General features: G+C 40.0%; 1 long non-coding RNA gene across 1 annotated transcript in view; it reads left to right on the top strand.

Moving 5' to 3' along the window:
* Positions 1–1,972: 1,972 nt before the first annotated feature.
* Positions 1,973–16,977, top strand: part of LOC121100389 — a 25,041-nt gene continuing 10,036 nt past the window's right edge. The window contains exon 1 of the long non-coding RNA XR_005832128.1: positions 1,973–2,166. This is a non-coding gene — a long non-coding RNA (uncharacterized LOC121100389). The remainder of the gene's footprint in view (positions 2,167–16,977) is intronic.

The raw sequence follows: 16,977 nt of genomic DNA, 5'->3' as shown, positions 1-16,977 counted from the left end.
AGTTAATTGGTCTGCTTAAAAAATCAATTTCTTCCTGTTTCAGTCTTGGTAGTTTATAGGTTTTCAGGAAGGCCTCCATTTCTTTCGGGTTGTTTAATTTATTGGCATAAAGCTGTTGATAAAAGTTTCTAATGATCCTTCCTATTTCATTGGTGTTGGTTGTTACCTCTCCCTTTTCATTCATACTTTTATTAATTTGGGTCCTTTCTCTATTCTTTTGAATAAGTCTGGCCAGTGCTTATCGATCTTATTTATTCTCTCAAAGAACCAGCTTCTAGTTTTGTTGATCTGCTCTACTGTGCTCCTTGTTTCTAATTCATTGATCTCTGCTCTAATCTTGATCAACTGCTTTCTCGTGTGTGGGTTAGGCCTGTACTGTTCCTGTTCCAGCTTCTTGAGGTGAGAATATAAAAACTGCATTTTAGATTTTTCTATTTTTTTGAGTGAGGCTTGGATGGCTATGTATTTTCCCCTTAGGACTGCCTTTGCAGTGTCCCATAGGTTTTGGACTGTTGTGTTTTCATTCTCGTTGGTCTCCATAAACTGTTTAAATTGATTTTTGATTTCCTGGTTTACGCAATCATTCTTGAGCAAGATGGTTCTTAGTTTCCAAGTGTTTGAGTTCCTTCCAAATTTTTCCTTGTGTTTGAGTTCCAGTTTCAAACCATTGTGGTCTGAGAATATGCAGAGAAATATCTCAGACTTTCAGTATCAGTTAAGGTCTGTTTTGTGACCCAATATATGATCTATTCTGGAGAACGTTCCATGTGCGTTAGAAAAGAATGAGTATTCTGTTGTTCTGGGGTGTATTGGTCTATCTGGTCTAGTATGGCATTCAAAGCTCTTGTTTCTCTGTTGATTTCCTGCTTAGGTGATCTGTCTATTGCTGATAGTGGAGTGTTGAGGTCCCCTAGTATTAACTTATTTTTATCTGTATGTCTCTTTATTCTGGTTAAGAGTTGGCTTGTGTATCTTGCTGCTCCTCCGTTGGGGGCATATATATTTATAATTGTCATATCCACTTGTTGGATACATCCTTTAGGAATAATATAGTGTCTTTCTGTCTGTGAGAGACAAATCTGAACAAGGAAAGACCAGAGGCCGATTTCAGCCAAATAGGTAGTTTTGAGATGGCAAAGATCAGGGCTTACTTTCAACATGTGTTAATGCAGTTTGCCTGTTGAACCTCACCGATTTCTCTTTAAGAATGAAATACTGCTAAGACGCTATTAAAAACAGAGTTGTGAAAGAAGGAAGTAAGACTGAGAGAGTCACTCACATAGAGTTGAAAAGACATGGAGGAGGTGGGGTTTATGCACATCTCCTGTTTCAGTTCCATGTAATGGAAGATCCAGGGGTTGATGAGTGAGAACACACTTCCAATGTGAAAGAAGATTCCAGGAGGAGTAAGCATTGCTAAGACAGTCCTGCAAAATGTAGTTGAAATAGGGTTGATGCACATCTTCTGTTTTGGTTCTGGGAGCAGCATGAACTTTGGACTTTTGTCAGTAGTTGCAAATGATCACTGACCTCTGGGCCACCTCCAGGACCACATCCTCCTGCTTTGGTCTGAAATAGACATCATGGAACACCTGGTAGCCAAACCGCCATCCATGCATTAGTTTAAGGTCTGCTCGCAGCAATCCTAATTCTTTCCCAGCTTGTGCGACCCTGTGATTTTGACCTCTTTGAGCCTGCACTCCCTGCTGGCAGTGGGGAGCACACTTTCAGTTTGGGGGTGACTCTTTTTTTTTTTTTAAGATTTTATTTATTTATTTGACAGAGAGAGAGACAACCAGCAGCCAGCGAGAGAGGGAACACAAGCAGGGGGAGTGGGAGAGGAAGAAGCAGGCTCCCAGAAGAAGAGCCTGATGTGGGGCTCGATCCCAGAACGCCGGGATCACGCCCTGAGATGAAGGTAGACGCTTAACAACTAAGCCACCCAGGCGCAGCATGGGGGTGAGTCTGTGTCTCCCAGAGTGCAATCCCTAAGACCTGAACTCAAAGCTGTACTTGTTTTACAGACGGTTCTTCTTGGCTCACATTCCTTGGCCTGGCGGGTAGGATGCAACGCGTCTGACCTCTGCGTCTTCGCCGCCGGTTCCAGTGAGATAGGCACAAGAATGGTACACCCTGTCATCTCCCCGGTGGTTTTTCATCACAGTGGTAAGTTGTCTTGGTTCTGAATCTCCCACCAGGGTTGAGGTTCAGGCCTTTATTTGGATGTCGTCTTTTGGTGGTTTCTGTCTTTACATCTGAGGGGAAAAGATACCTTCTTCTCGACTATGACATTGGAGACACGTCCTTAAAAAGAAAATACACAGTTGGTTCTTTGGGGAAAAGTCCTTAGTAGTACAAATTTAGGAAGTTCTGCAAGTCCCTGCCCCACACAAAAACTCTGAACCAGAGGTTGCTTCTGTTCGCGGAATCCTGAGTTATTGCAGGTTTACCTCATAAATAGACATTCTCTCTATGATGGTCTTTCTGCCAACATTTTCTTTTTAGGGCCATTCATCTAGAGCAAAGAGTATGAGGCACCTTCACAAATGGATCTCTGACCTGATGTGCTTTGTCTTTTTTGAGGAGGTGCAGAGGAAGAGAGAGAGAATCTTAAGCAGGCTCCACACCCAGTGCAGAGGCTGACACGGGGCTCAGTCTCACCACCCTGAAATCATGACCTGAGTCAAAATCAAGACTTGGCCACTTAACTGATAGAGCCACCCAGGGATCCCCGGACGTGATTTGTCTTTATAGGAAGGAGCATATGTACCCCCTCCTATCCTAACACCTTCTGAGTATGGGACTATTTGCATTCTTCCATGTCTGCAGTGGTCTTATACCTTCTCAGTCTCAGGGATATCTATCTGTTCTTGGTGGGGGGAGATAAACACTTGGCTAGAACTTTCTCATATAGGGGGATGAAGGGCTCACTGGCTGACTCTGAAAAGTAGAGATTTTCCTGGCCTAGTACACACAGTTCTTCCAGAGCAGCACTTTTGTTAAAGGTGAAATTAATTTGGAGGCCCCTGGGTGGCTCAGTTGGTTAAGTACCTGTCTCTCCTTCTCCCTCTGCCCCCCACCCCAACTGCTCTTGCTCATTCTCTCTAGCTCGCTCTTTTGCAAATAAAGAAAAGAAAATTCTTTTTAAAACATTAAATTACTTTGTAAGTCCTTTCTAATTTATAAGGTCAATATTAGTAGAATTAATGAAATGTGACAGGTTAATCACAGATCATGAGTTTGTTTAACCTTGTTTCCATTCATTCTTGAAATCTCTATATAGCCAAACATTAATGTTCTGCTTAACATACATCACCATGTCTTCTACTTTACATTTCTTTTCTTTTTTTTAAATTTTTCATTATGTTATGTCACCATACAGTACATCATTAGTTTTTGATGTGGTCTTCCATCATTCATCGTTTGCATATACCCAGTGCTCCATGCAATACATGCCCTCCTTAATACCCATCACCGGGGGGCGCCTGGGTGGCTCAGTCGTTAAGCGTCTGCCTTTGGCTCAGGGCGTGATCCCAGGGTGCTGAGATCGAGCCCCACATCAGGCTCCTCTGCTGGGAGCCTGCTTCTTCCTCTCCCACTCCCCCTGCTTGTGTTCCCTCTCTCGCTGTCTGTCTCTCTCCCTGTCAAATAAATAAATAAATAAAATCTTAAAAAAAAAAAAAAACCATCACCAGGCTAGCCTATCCCCCACCCCTCCCCTCTGAAACCCTCAGTTTGTTTCTCAGAGTCCATAGTCTCTCATGGATCCTTTCCCCCTCTGTTATCCGCCCCCCTTCATTTTTCCCTTCCTTCTCCCAACGATCTCCCTGCTATTGCTTATGTTTCACTAATGAGTGAAACCATATGATAATTCTCTTTCTCTGCTCGACTTATTTCACATAGCATAATCTCCTCCAGTCCCGTCCGTGTTGCTGCAACTGTTGGGTAATCATTCTTTCTGATGGCTGAGTAATATTCTATTGTATATAAATGTACCACATCTTCTTTATCCATTCATCTGTTGAAAGGCATCTCGGCTCCTTCCACAGTTTGGCTATTGTGGACAATGCTGCTATGAACATTGTATTGCATATGGCCTTTCTCTTCACTACGTCTGTATCTTTGGTGTAAATACCCAGTAGTGCAATTGCTGGGTCATAGGGTAGCTCTACTTTTTGAGGGACCTCCACACTTTTTTCCAAAGTGGCTGTCCCAACTTGCATTCCCACCAACAGTGTAAGAGGGATCCCCTTTCTCCACATCCTCTCCAACATTTGTTGTTTCTTGCCTTATCCATTTTTGCCATTCTAACTGGCGTAAGGTGGTATCTCAGTGCGGTTTTGATTTGTATTTCCCTGATGGGTAATGATTTTGAACATTTTTTTTTTGTGTTAGCCATTTATATGTCTTCATTAGAAAAGTGTGTTCATATCTTCTGCCCATTTTTTGATTTGATGATTTGTTTCTCCTTTATTGAGTTTGAGAAGTTCTTTATAGATCTTGGATACCAGCCTTATATCTGTATTTTCATTGCAAATATCTTCTCCTATTCCGTGGGCTGCCTCTTTGTTTTGTTGAATGTTTCCTTTGCTGTTCAGAAACTTTTTATCTTGATGAAGACCCAAAAGTTTATTTTTTCTTTTGTTTCCCTTGCCTTTCGAGATGTGTCCTGAAAGATTTTGCTGTGGCCGATGTCGAAGAGGTTACAGCCTATGTTCTCCTCTGTGATTTTGTTGGATTCCTGTCTCACATCGAGGTCTTTCATCCATTTGGAGTTTATCTTTGTATATGGTGTGAGAGGGTGGTCAAGTTTCATTCTTCTGTATATAGCTGTCCAATTTTCCCAGCCCCATTTATTGAAGAGACTGTCTCTTTTCCACTGGATTTTTTTCCTGCTTTCTCAATGATTAGTTGACCATAGAGCCGAGGGTCCATATCTGGGGTCTCTTTTCTGTCCCATTGGTCTGTGTGTCTTTTTTTCTGCCAGTAGCATGCTGTCTTGGTGATCACAGCTTTGTAGTATAGCTTGAAATCAGGCAATGTGATGCCCCCAGCTTTGTTTTTATTTTTCAACATTTCCTTGGCTGTTCGGGATCTTTTCTGGTTCGACACGAATTTTAGAATTGTTTGTTCCAGCTCTTTGGAAAAATGTCACTTGTATTTTGATTGGGATGGCGTTGAAAGTGTAGATTGCTCTGGGTAGCATAGACATTTTAACTATGTTTATTCTTCCAACACGTGAGCATGGAGTGTTTTTCCATCTTTTTGTGTCTTCTTCAATGTTTTCATCAGTGTTCTGTAGTTTCTAGAGTATAGATCCTTTACCTCTCCAGTTATGTTTATTCCAAGATATCTTATGGTTTTTGGTACTAGCGTAAATGGAAACGATTCCCTAATTTCTCTCCTTCAGTCTCATTGTTCATGTATAGAAATACAACTGATTTCTGAGCATTGATTTTGTATCCTGCCACATTACTGAATTGTTGTATGAGGTCTAGTAATTTGGGGGTGGAGACTTTTGGGTTTTCCATATAAAGTATCATATCATCTGCGAAGAGTGAGAGTTTGACTTCTTTGCAGATTTGAATACCTTTTATTCTTTTTGTTGTTGTTGTCTGATTGCTTTTGCTAGGACTTCTATACTATCTGGAATAATAGTGGCAAGAGTGGGCATCCTTGTTGTGTTCCTGATCTTAAGGGAAAGGCTCTCAGCTTTTCCCCATTGAGAATGATATTCCCTGCAGGCTTTTCATAGATGGTTTTTATGAAATTGAGGAATATACCCTCTATCCCTACACTCTGAAGGGTTTTATTCAGTAAAGGATGCTGTATTTTGTTAAGTGCTTTCTCTGCATCAATCGAGAGGATCGTATGGTTCTTGTCTCTTCTCTTATTAATGTGATCTATCACACTGATCGATTTGTGAATGTTGAACCATCCTTGCATCCCAGGGATGAATCCCACTTGGTCATGATGCACAATCCTTTTAATGTACTCTTTGGATACTATTACCATTGGATCTTGTTGAGAATTTTGGCATCCATATCCATCAGGGATATCGGTCTGTAATTCTCCTTTTGTTGGGGTCTTTGCCTGGTTTTGGGATTAAAGTAATCCTGACCTCATGGAATGAGTAGAGGGCAGGCCACCCTGAAGTCTGTCACTTTGGCATATTATTTTGAATTAAACTTTACTTTGAAGAAAACTTTCAGTACAAGAAGGCACTCTGATTGTCCTGCTTTGTCTCTTGAAAACAAGAAATAAATCTCCCATGTGAAAGGGACCTTCCCTGTACCAGGAGGTAAACAGACATCCTTGTCACCAGAGATAGGGAATTCAGGGCTGAGGAATCTGTGTAAACAAACTTGTACTTTTACTAATTTACTACGACCCCAGCCCAAATTCTGTTTAGAATTTCTTACTAATTGAAGAACTGAAACATAAGTTTTCTTTGTCTTGTCAATTCCTCACAGATTTACTGTCTCTTTGTCTAAAAAGCATGAAAATTGCCTGCCTTGGTCTCAATTTCATTATTGGGCCTCCACATGTACATAATTAAACTTTGGGTTTTTTCTCCTGTTAATCTGTTTCATTCTGATTTAATTCTTAGACCAGCTAGAAGAATCTTATAGGGTTAAGAAAAATCATTACTCCCCAACATGCCCAAATCAGATATTCACACATTCCCAAATCAGATATTCACACATTCATTCCAAAACAGCATGTACTGAATCCCTTTACTAGGTGATGTCTATATAAACACTAAGATGACATGATTAGACATGTGAAAACAGTCACTGCCTCTGCTTAAAGTAAATATCACCTCCTAACTTAGCAGTAATTGATTGAGAATGATTTAGAGCAGTTGTTAAGAGACTTTGCATCCAGACCACCTGGGAGTAAATCCTGGCTTTGCCATTTATTGTTGTCAACAATTCAGGCAAGTTATTGAATACTCTTTGGGTCCTGGCTTTTGTTGTTGTTTTTTTCCTTGTCTGTAACGTAGGACTAGTAATAGTATCTGCCTTGCAGGAATGTTGTAAGATGTAAATGTATTAACTCACATAATTGGTTAAATAGTGCCTGATACATAATAAACACTCACTAAACATTAACTATCGTAATTATTATTAATTAACATTAAAATGGATTTCAGATGCATATAACATAATAATGATAGGTGATGTCATCACCAGCTAGACCCCAAGACCTGAGCTTTACTGACCACCTCCTTGTACTCACTAACGTTTGTCTTACATTTTTCCTTAAGCTCTTCTCTCTGGCTCACCTCTTAACTTAAGCAAATTAAACCCAAAACCACCCACACTTGATGGCAACTGCCCTGACAAGACCTCCCTCCAGCCCACACAGCCCAGACCATTTTGAGGGTAACCCCCAACTAACCCCTGTGCAGATAGACCATGGAGTGACCTCTAGAATAACTGACAGCTACCTTTACCTCATTATAATACTAAACTCTCTGCCCATGGAGGAGCCTCAGCCTCATTTACATAACATATGATGTCCATATAGGCATATCTCCTTTAGGCACATGCATGGCCTTATGCACACCTCTACATACAATAACAAGCTTCCCTATCTATTCTTCCTAACCCTAAATAAAAGGAACTCCTTCACCCTTGCTGAGGCAGTCATGGCTTTGGAAGTTATTCCCTGTGATCTCCTTATTTGCTGCAACTCCCTCTGGTGTATTTGTGACCCAACAAGGTACAAACTCATGTAGGTTCAGTTACAATGTGGAATTGTCTACAATCTCTAGACATAACATACTTCATTTTAAAGCTCCATTTGCCTTTCCAAGAAATGAACTCTTGAACTGGGATAGAAGTGGCAAATGTTTGATGAGCAGTTGCTCATAAAATTTCAACAGACCAACTGATATTCAGATCATATGATAACAGTAAAGTGAATTAATACATACCAGGGACAGTTTCATTTGATAATACCAATAAAATAATCAGGTAAAAATCAGAAGCAGCTCAACTGGTCAGCACCTAATTAGCAGGGTTTTTTTTCCTCTTCTCTTCTTTATCTAAATTATGTAATTAGCCTTCCTTCTTTCTCATAAAAACCCCTTGCTTTCCCTACTTGAACAGGACATTTTTCTGGTTTCTCCAGAATCTGTGCTTCCCCAAACTGCAGTTCTGAGACTCCAAGTAAAGGTCTTTGTTCTTTTTCAGTTTCATCTCCTTTTCTCCCTTGACAATGAAAAATAAAAAAATCAGAAAATAAATAATGTATACAATATCATCATAACAAAGAGAACAATCTTATGTGTGAAAGAAATTTTATGTTGGAAAAAATGAAGCAAAATGTTTAAAAGGGGTTGTTGGAGTGGGAAGTCTATATTGCGAAGATTTTTCCCCAAAAAATAAAATTTTAATTTATTAATAAATTGTAATTTTTAAATGTGTTTTAAGAAAATAGAAACTGTACTTGCCGACCTATACCTAAAATAATAAAGCTATTTCCCGTTAAAGGGAAAATCAGATTTTTTAAGGTATACATTCTCTGTACTTCCAGTTCCCCTTAAAGTTGATCATATTGATCCGCATTGTACTTTGCTCGAGTCGATACAGTGTACCTCGTGCTGCAGCGTATAGAGAAGGAAGGAAAAGTGGCTTGAAACTTAATGACATGTAACAGCCTGAATTCCTAATGCAAACTTGGTCGATCTCTGATACCCAAAAGACCATCTGTCTCCCTTTAATGTCTTGGATAACCATCTATATGTTTCGGATTTATCACTCTGGACCTAATGCATTTGCCAAATACATGAATATTTAAATATCTAAAAATGATCACATCAACAGAAAAGTGACAGATTTATAGCTGTGTGTTTTTTCCTTTGGTTACGCATTGCCATACACTGGTGCTGGCGACTTGTGGGAATTCAAATTAATTTCACCTGGAGGGATAAGGACCCCAAATGAAAGAACTTTCATAATAGAAACAGCCAGCACTTGTGGAGTGCTTATGATGTCCTATGCCCCAGGCTCTGTGTTTGACATATCTCATTTCATCCTCATAACAGCTCCATGAGATATGAAATTCCCCTGTGATATAGTGATTAAGTATTTATTTGTTCTTCATCCCAGTTTCCCCACCACAAACCTCCTAAAACCTTCTGAATTTCCTAAGTGATAAGAGAACCATAAAGATGGGGCACCTGGGTGGTTCAGTCAGTTAAGTGTCTGCCTTCAGCTGAGGTCATGATCGCAAGGTCCTGGGATTGTCCTGGGATGGAGCCCCGCATCAGGCTCCCGCAAAGCAGGGAGCCTGCTTCTCCCTCTCTCTCTGTCTGCAGCTCCCCCTGCTTGTGCTCTCTCTCTGTCAAATAAATAAATAAAATCTTAAAAAAGAGAGAGTCATAAAGATGTCTTTTTTTTTTAAGATTTTATTTATTTATTTGACAGACAGAGAGACAGCCAGCGAGAGAGGGAACACAAGCAGGGGGAGTGGGAGAGGAAGAAGCAGGCTCCTAACAGAGGAGCCTGATGTGGGGCTGGATCCCAGGACTCCAGGATCATGCCCTGAGCTGAAGGCAGCAGCTTAAGGACTGCGCCACCCAGGCGCCCCTAAAGATGTCTTTTGTTATTCATCACAAGCCCTTTTCAACCACACTTCAGTTTATGTTAATGAGGTAACTCTTGGAAACCCAAAAGAATGGGGACTGGTTGCCGGAGGAAACAATGATATGATTGGAGGCCTGGAACTTCCAGTCCCATCCCTCAGGCTTTGGGGAGGAGAGAAGGGCTGAAGATTGACTTAATGACCAATGGTCAATGATTTAATCAGCCATGCCTATTCAATGAAGCCTCCATAAAACCCCACAAGCACAGAGTTTGGAGCACTTCTGGGTTGGTGAACACAAGGAGATGCAGGGAGAGCGGTGTCCCAGAGAGCATGAGAGCTCCGTCCCTTCCCCATATCCTGTCCTGTACATCTCTTACATCTGGCCGTTCCTGGGTTACAGCTTTTTAAATAAACCAGTAGTATAGTACATAAAATGTTTCTGAGTTCTGTGAGTCACTCTAGGAAATAAATGGATCCCAAGGAGGAGTCATTGGGACACCCATCTACAGTTAGTTGGTCCGAAGTCCAGGTGACAACTTGGACTTTCACCTGGCATCTGGAGTCAGGGAGGGCTGTCCTGTAGGACTGCACGCTTAACCTGTGGGATCTGATATTGTCTCCAGGTAGACCACTGGTGTCTAAGAATTGCTTGCTTAGTGGCGTGGAAAAAACACACCACATGTTGGAATTTCTATAAGTATCATCAAGCCCCATTTTACAGGGAAGGAAATTGAAGTTCACAAAACTTAAATGACTTGCTGAGGTCACACAGTCAGGAAGTAACAGACCCAAGACTCAAGCACCTTTCTTCCCAGTGCCAAACCTGAACTTCCTGCCATGGCAGCTGGATGAGGGGGCTTAACAAAGCCACGACATTGCTACTGCTCTGGCTTCTCCATACTTGGTCCCGTGGGGTTAACAGGCAGAGTCTGAGCAACAAGACTGTGAATCCTGAGGGTGCCTCCACGCAGAATCCCACCAGACCTCTCTCAGGGTGAAAGGTCCCACTTCCTGGGATCTTCCAAAAAAGGCCCTCTGCTTTGCTTTGCTCTTCTCTTCTCTTTTCTTTTCATTTTGTTTTCTTTTCTTATAATAGAATATTGACATCATCCTGAAATGGGATTGGGGTTAGGGTGTGAAAGACTAGGGGAGTTATTCCTAACTAGTACGCAAATAACTGACTCCTAATCATCAAGCCCAACAGCAGAGGAACAGCATGAGAAATATCCAGACCAATGTGCCTCAGCATCAAACCCAGCCAAAGAAATTCAGCCCAGTAAGTCAGATTTCAGGGTCTAAGATGGTCAAAGGCCTGTGAGAACTGAGAGAAAATACACATATGCAACTTTCAGAATAAGAAAGAACAAATGACCAAATGGGCAGACATGCTTTTTTAAAAGTATGTACAACTTTATGCTGATAACGTTGTTAGTATTAACGTCTTTTCTAGCCTGAACTTAGTAAATACTAGTATAGCTAAAATAGAAGCATTCTATGACAGGTATAGTTTAACTTTTTTTTCCCCAAGGTTGAAAAGATGAAAGAATTGGTTGTTCCAGAGCTAAAATTGAAAAAACAGATCCATTCAGTTTTCTTCTTTCCAGGAACTGTCTGCTAGGGCTGAGAGAACCGTTTTTTATGAAACCACCATGTTCTCTTGGAACAACATAACATTAGAGCCAAAAGTTACCTTAGGAGGCAACTGTGCCAAAAGCCTTATTTTCCAAACGAGGAAAGTTGGATGCACTTTTCCAAATTCACTTAGCTAATCAGTGAAGAGCCTCTCAGACAGAATAAATTCAGTGTGTTGGCAAATAAGCCTTTCTCCTGAGTGCTTCCCTAAGAACGCCACTACAATGACCCCATTGTTCCTGCAGTAAGTCGTTAACATGACCACCTTTAAGGGATGACATTCACCCAAGAGATCCACTGATTAACCATCACAACAAAGTGGCTCACACCTCCTGCCTCAGGTGGACTCTAGCACCTCAGAATCTGGAATCTGCTTAAACCCCTGAGCCTCACAAAGCCTGCCTGTGTGACCACGTCACCAACACTGGCTCTCCTCAGTATACGACAAAATCCCTCAGTATACCCGGGATTACGCAAGGTAATGAATATTCAAGTCAGATGTTTTGGGTTACTCTCACTAGAGGGAGCTTCCAAAGACGCAAAGGAAAGGAGGAAACCCCAAGCTTTAAAATCTTTTACCCAAAGAAATCCAATCCATGAAGTCAAAGTGGAGGGTCTAAGATGGCCAAAGGTGGGCCCATGAGAAATGAGAGAAAATAGTAGTATGCAACATTCAGAATGAGAAAGAACAAATGATTACATAGGCAGAGGATGCTTTTTAAAGTTTCTTTTTCAATTTCCTCCCTATAACTCTTCATCTTTATCTTCTTCCTAAACATTATATTTGTTATATAAATTCCCTCACTGCTTCCACATGAATGCAAGTAGGACATTTCCTTAACCACATCGCCTTTGTTGCTTCACCATAGTCTGGACCCATCCATGAAATAGTCAGCATTGGCTTCTACCACCCTCATTTGGAGTCCCCTCCTTCTCCCATCCCTGTCACCTAGCATGTGCAACTCTTGTGACCACACCTCACTCTACCTCCCCCCCCACATGTCCTAAATGACATCCATTGAAAGGAAATATGTGAACATGCCACTTGTAGCCAAAAGACCTTTGGAAAGTCAATGTCCCCTCCCTTCTGTAACATCTCCCTCCATGCGGATAACTTTCTTTTTTTTTTTTTTTAAAGATTTTATTTATTTATTCGACAGAGATAGAGACAGCCAGCGAGAGAGGGAACACAAGCAGGGGGAGTGGGAGAGGAAGAAGCAGGCTCACAGCAGAAGAGCCTGATGTGGGGCTCGATCCCAGATCTCCGGGATCATACCCTGAGCCGAAGGCAGATGCTTAACCGCTGTGCCATCCAGGCGCCCCTCGGATAACTTTCTAAAGACACAAAATCTCAGCCCGAAAGGAACAGCTCAGAATGTTTCATCCTAAAGCAGCAGAATACAAATTCTTTTCAAGTGTATATGGGACATTCTCTAGAATAAATCACATACTAGGTCACAAATCAGGCCTCAACCAGTACAAAAAGATTGAGATCATACCATGCATATTTTCTGACCACAATGCTATGAAACCTGAAGTCAACCACAAGAAAACATTTGGAAAGACTACACATATGTGGAGGTTAAACACCCTACTCAGGAATGAATGGGTCAACCAGGAAATTAAAAGAATTTTTAAAAATACATGTAAACAAATGATAATGAAAACACAGCAGTCCAAAACCTTTGGGATGCAGCAAAAGGGGCCAAAAGAGAGAAGTGTATAGCAGTACAGTCCTGCCTCAGGAAGCAAGAAAAATCTCAAATGCACAACCTAAATTTACACCTAATAGAGCTAGAAAAAGAACCAAAAATGAAGTCTAAATCCAGTAGAGGAAGGGAAATAACAAAAATTAGAGCAGAAATAAATGTTATAGAAACAAACAAAAAACAGTAGACGCGATCACTGAAACTAAGAGCTGGTTCCTTGAAAGACTTAATAAAATTGATAAAACCCTAGGCAGATTTTTCAAAAAGAAAAGAGAAAACACCCAAATAAATAAAATTGTAAATGGGAGAAGAGCAATCACAACCAGTACCACAGAAATATAAACAATTTTAAGAGAATATTATGAAAAATTATATGCCAACACATTGGACAACCTGGAAGAAATGGAGAAATTCCTAGAAACATATAAACTACCAAAACTGAAAATGTAAGAAATAGAAAACTTGAACAGACTGATAACCAGTAAAGAAATTGAACCAATAGTCAAAAATCTCCCAACAAACAAAAGTCCAGGTCCAGATGGCTTCCCACGGGAATTCTACCAAACATTTAAAGAAGAGTTAATACCTATTCTTCTCAAACTGTTCCCAAAAAATAGAAATGTAAAGAAAACTTCCAAACTCGTTCTATAAGGCCAGCATTCCCTTGATTCCAAAACAGGACAAAGACCCCACTAAAAAAGAGAATTACAGGCCAATATATCCCTGATGAACACGGATACAAAAATCCTCAACAAAATACTAGCAAAATGAAATCTAACAGTACATGAAAAGAATCACTCACCACCATCAAGTGGGATCTATTCCTGGGCTTTAAGGGTGGTTCAGTATTCACAAATGAACCAGTATGATATAGCACATTAATAAAAGAAAGGATAAGAACTATGTGATCCTCTGAATAGATGCAGAAAAAGTGGGGATTTCAAGAAAGCAAGACAGGGATTTGAAGATGGAGAGGGTCCATGGGAATTTTTGAACGACACCACAGAAATACCTGTTCTACCTGGCTCCCAGAGTTTCTCTCACACCCAGATGCATTTAAGATTTGTCTGCATTGGGGTTTCTCTCTCCCTTCCTTTCCCATCAGACTCCCTGAGAACTCTCCCTTGGTGACATCAGTTTCCTCAAGCGGACCTCACAGCAGCTATGAGTACCCGACAGCAGCATTTGGGAGCTGAGACCATCTATTGCACTTGAGCTTTTCAGGTTTTGAAGACCCCTTCAGAATAGCCCCACCAAGGTAGTTGAGCCCTTTATCAACACATGGTTTCATCACTGTTACTATAGGGTAGAACTCTTTCAGTTTAGAAAAGAGCAAAGCAGTAGCTTCTACACAGAAGGCAGTTTTGTTTGGGGATAAATCAAAAACACATGCAAAACTTTCTTCCAATTCAACATAGATTTCGATGTGTAGCTTGTACCTAAGGGTATCTGAAATCAGGGAGTGCCGCATTCAAAGTGAACAGGGAGAGACATTTCGACCTTTCTCTCCTGACATTTTATCAAGTACAAGACAATAGTGGGTAAGGGCCAAGGCCAGTCTGGAGAATCTGTGATGGAATTCTACCATTTTGCAAGTCACTAACTGATCCGAGCTTATTCATTCAAAAAAGGAAGAGTAATCCAAACTCAGTTCATTGTAATAGTGTAAGGAGGTGTTAACTATCACGGACAGTGGCCACTAAAATCATATGCACAGTATGGAAGGGTTTGTTTTTCAACGTATTGAGAAATTATAGAGCCAGTGAAATAATCAAGCCTTGAAATAAGTGTTTTCATTTGCATTTCCCCCACACTCCTCACCATCAAGACTAACAATCACAGACTCAAAATTGAAAGGTACGTGAGTGGTCATTGCAGTACAACTGACTCAGCAGTTATCCATGTTCTTGTCTTCTCCTCACATTCTTAAATACCAGTATTTTTTTTTCATTTTCTTTTCTTTTTTTTTTTTTTAATGATTTTTTATTATATTATGTTAGTCACCATACAGTACATCCCCGGTTTCCGATGTAAGGCTCGATGATTCATTAGTTGTGTATAACACCCAGTGCACCATGCAATACGTGCCCTCCTTACTACCCATCACCGGTCTATCCCATTCCCCCACCCCCCTCCCCTCTGAAGTCGTCAGTTTGTTTCTCATAGTCCATAGTCTCTCAGGTTTCATTCCCCCTTCTGATTACCCCCCCTTTCTTTATCCCTTTCTTCCCCTACCGATCATCCTAGTTCTTATGTTCCATAGATGAGAGAAATCATATGATAGTTGTCTCTCTCTGCTTGACTTATTTCACTTAGCATTATCTCCTCCAGTGCTGTCCATGTTGTAGCAAATAAGTTAAATTATTATTCAAAAATAATTTCTGTTTATAAAATTCATTGTGTAGCCAGGTGTATTTTGGGGTAAATGGCTATAAATACAGATTACCCATCTGCTGCTGTCTTTGAAAAATGCAGTACTTCTAATTCTCATTTTATTTCTCCTTTGCTCTCATGCTGTCAATAGCTTCAAAGTGAGGACCATAGACAGTAAAGATATGCAGGGGATCCAGAAGTTGATGTAAATCAGGCCCACTGTGGATTGATTTTGGATGCAGCTGTTACTCAATTTTACAACACACATTCACTGTACTTTTGTGTTTTTCTAAATCACAAAAGTCAGTAATTTAACAGAGTCCTGTAAGACAGTTCAAAATAACTTCTCCTCTTTCAACCATTTGAATATTTTACCGGAGCACCTTTGATGCCAGTGAAATTATTCTCACTTTTAAAAGTAATTAACGCTTTGTGCAAAGAGGTAAAATAGGAGTATTCTTGAAGTTGATTAGTATAAGAAAAATTTATTTTATTCTTTATTGTTTGTAATTTTTTTCCTATAAAATATTATTTTAAGATTTCTAAAAGGTGTCTATGCTCTGAAGATGAAATAATTACTGTATAATCTTTACAAAGATGTTAGTTTTCCAAAACTACCAAATATAAAATATTCAGATATGAAAAAATGGTACATGTCATATATGTGATAAGTTTTATCATCGTAGGTTTAAAAATTATTCTTGAGGCTTGTCATCTCAGACATGTAAGGCATGAAATTGTTAACCACAGAGATAAGAATTTTGGCATACAAACGCAAGCTCTATCTTGAAACTAGTTCTTTTTCTTTATATGTTTATGGCAAAATATGTGATAAAAGTATAAAGTTTAAAATTTGAAGCCCTTCCAAAGGGTAGTGATTAAAATCACATTGAAATGACTACATGAAAAGGTACTCATTCTTCACATATTGTAGGAGTTATTTGTGTTAAAAATAATTCAGCTGAGTAAATTTTAAAGATCTATTGGCTTTATTGAATGATTTGTGATTCTGGCAGCATCCCATCTAGCAGTTAGAAAAGAACTCTGAAGAGCTGTATAAGATAACAAAAAGTGGATTGGTTGTGGCAAGGTCACGTTCCTGTAGGGCACTCAGGGTTCTATCAGGCAGATTACCTCACTAGTGCTGATTAGGTAGCTCCTAATTGCCTGGTTTGATCATCCATTTCTGGGAGAGCTCAAACCATAAATTAAATTAAGTCTTGGTTTGGTGACTGTGGGGCTTAGCATAAGTGACTCCGTTGTGGGCCTGTTCTTTTGTTTTTTATATCTTGTGAGATACTGTATCCTCAAATGTTCCTGTTTTGGGTTATGTTTATTATGCTCTCTCTCTCTGTGTCAAATAATTAGCATTGTTTTTATTAACCGAAGATATCGTATTAAAATTTTACATCTAGATCCACTCTGAGTAGTTTGCAAAACCATTAGGAATTGGTTAGTAAACTAATGAAAGCTCATTTCTTGAGATCTCTAATAAAAAACTTCTCTTAACCCATTGTAGGACAAACTGCCTCCAAAGATTTTATTGAATATTTATACATTTTTATTTTAATTTCTATACAGGGGTTAATGAAGGACTTACTTGGAATCCTCTTCAATTTCTTTTCTTTTTCTTTTTCTCTTTTTTCAACCTTTTCATTCTCTTTCC

Source organism: Ursus maritimus, unplaced genomic scaffold (genome assembly GCF_017311325.1).
Source record: "Ursus maritimus isolate PB19 unplaced genomic scaffold, ASM1731132v1 scaffold_10, whole genome shotgun sequence".
In the NCBI taxonomy this organism is placed as follows: domain Eukaryota; kingdom Metazoa; phylum Chordata; class Mammalia; order Carnivora; family Ursidae; genus Ursus; species Ursus maritimus.
The sequence above is the reverse complement of the archived record's forward strand: the minus strand, read 5'-3'. Positions and strand labels throughout refer to the sequence as shown.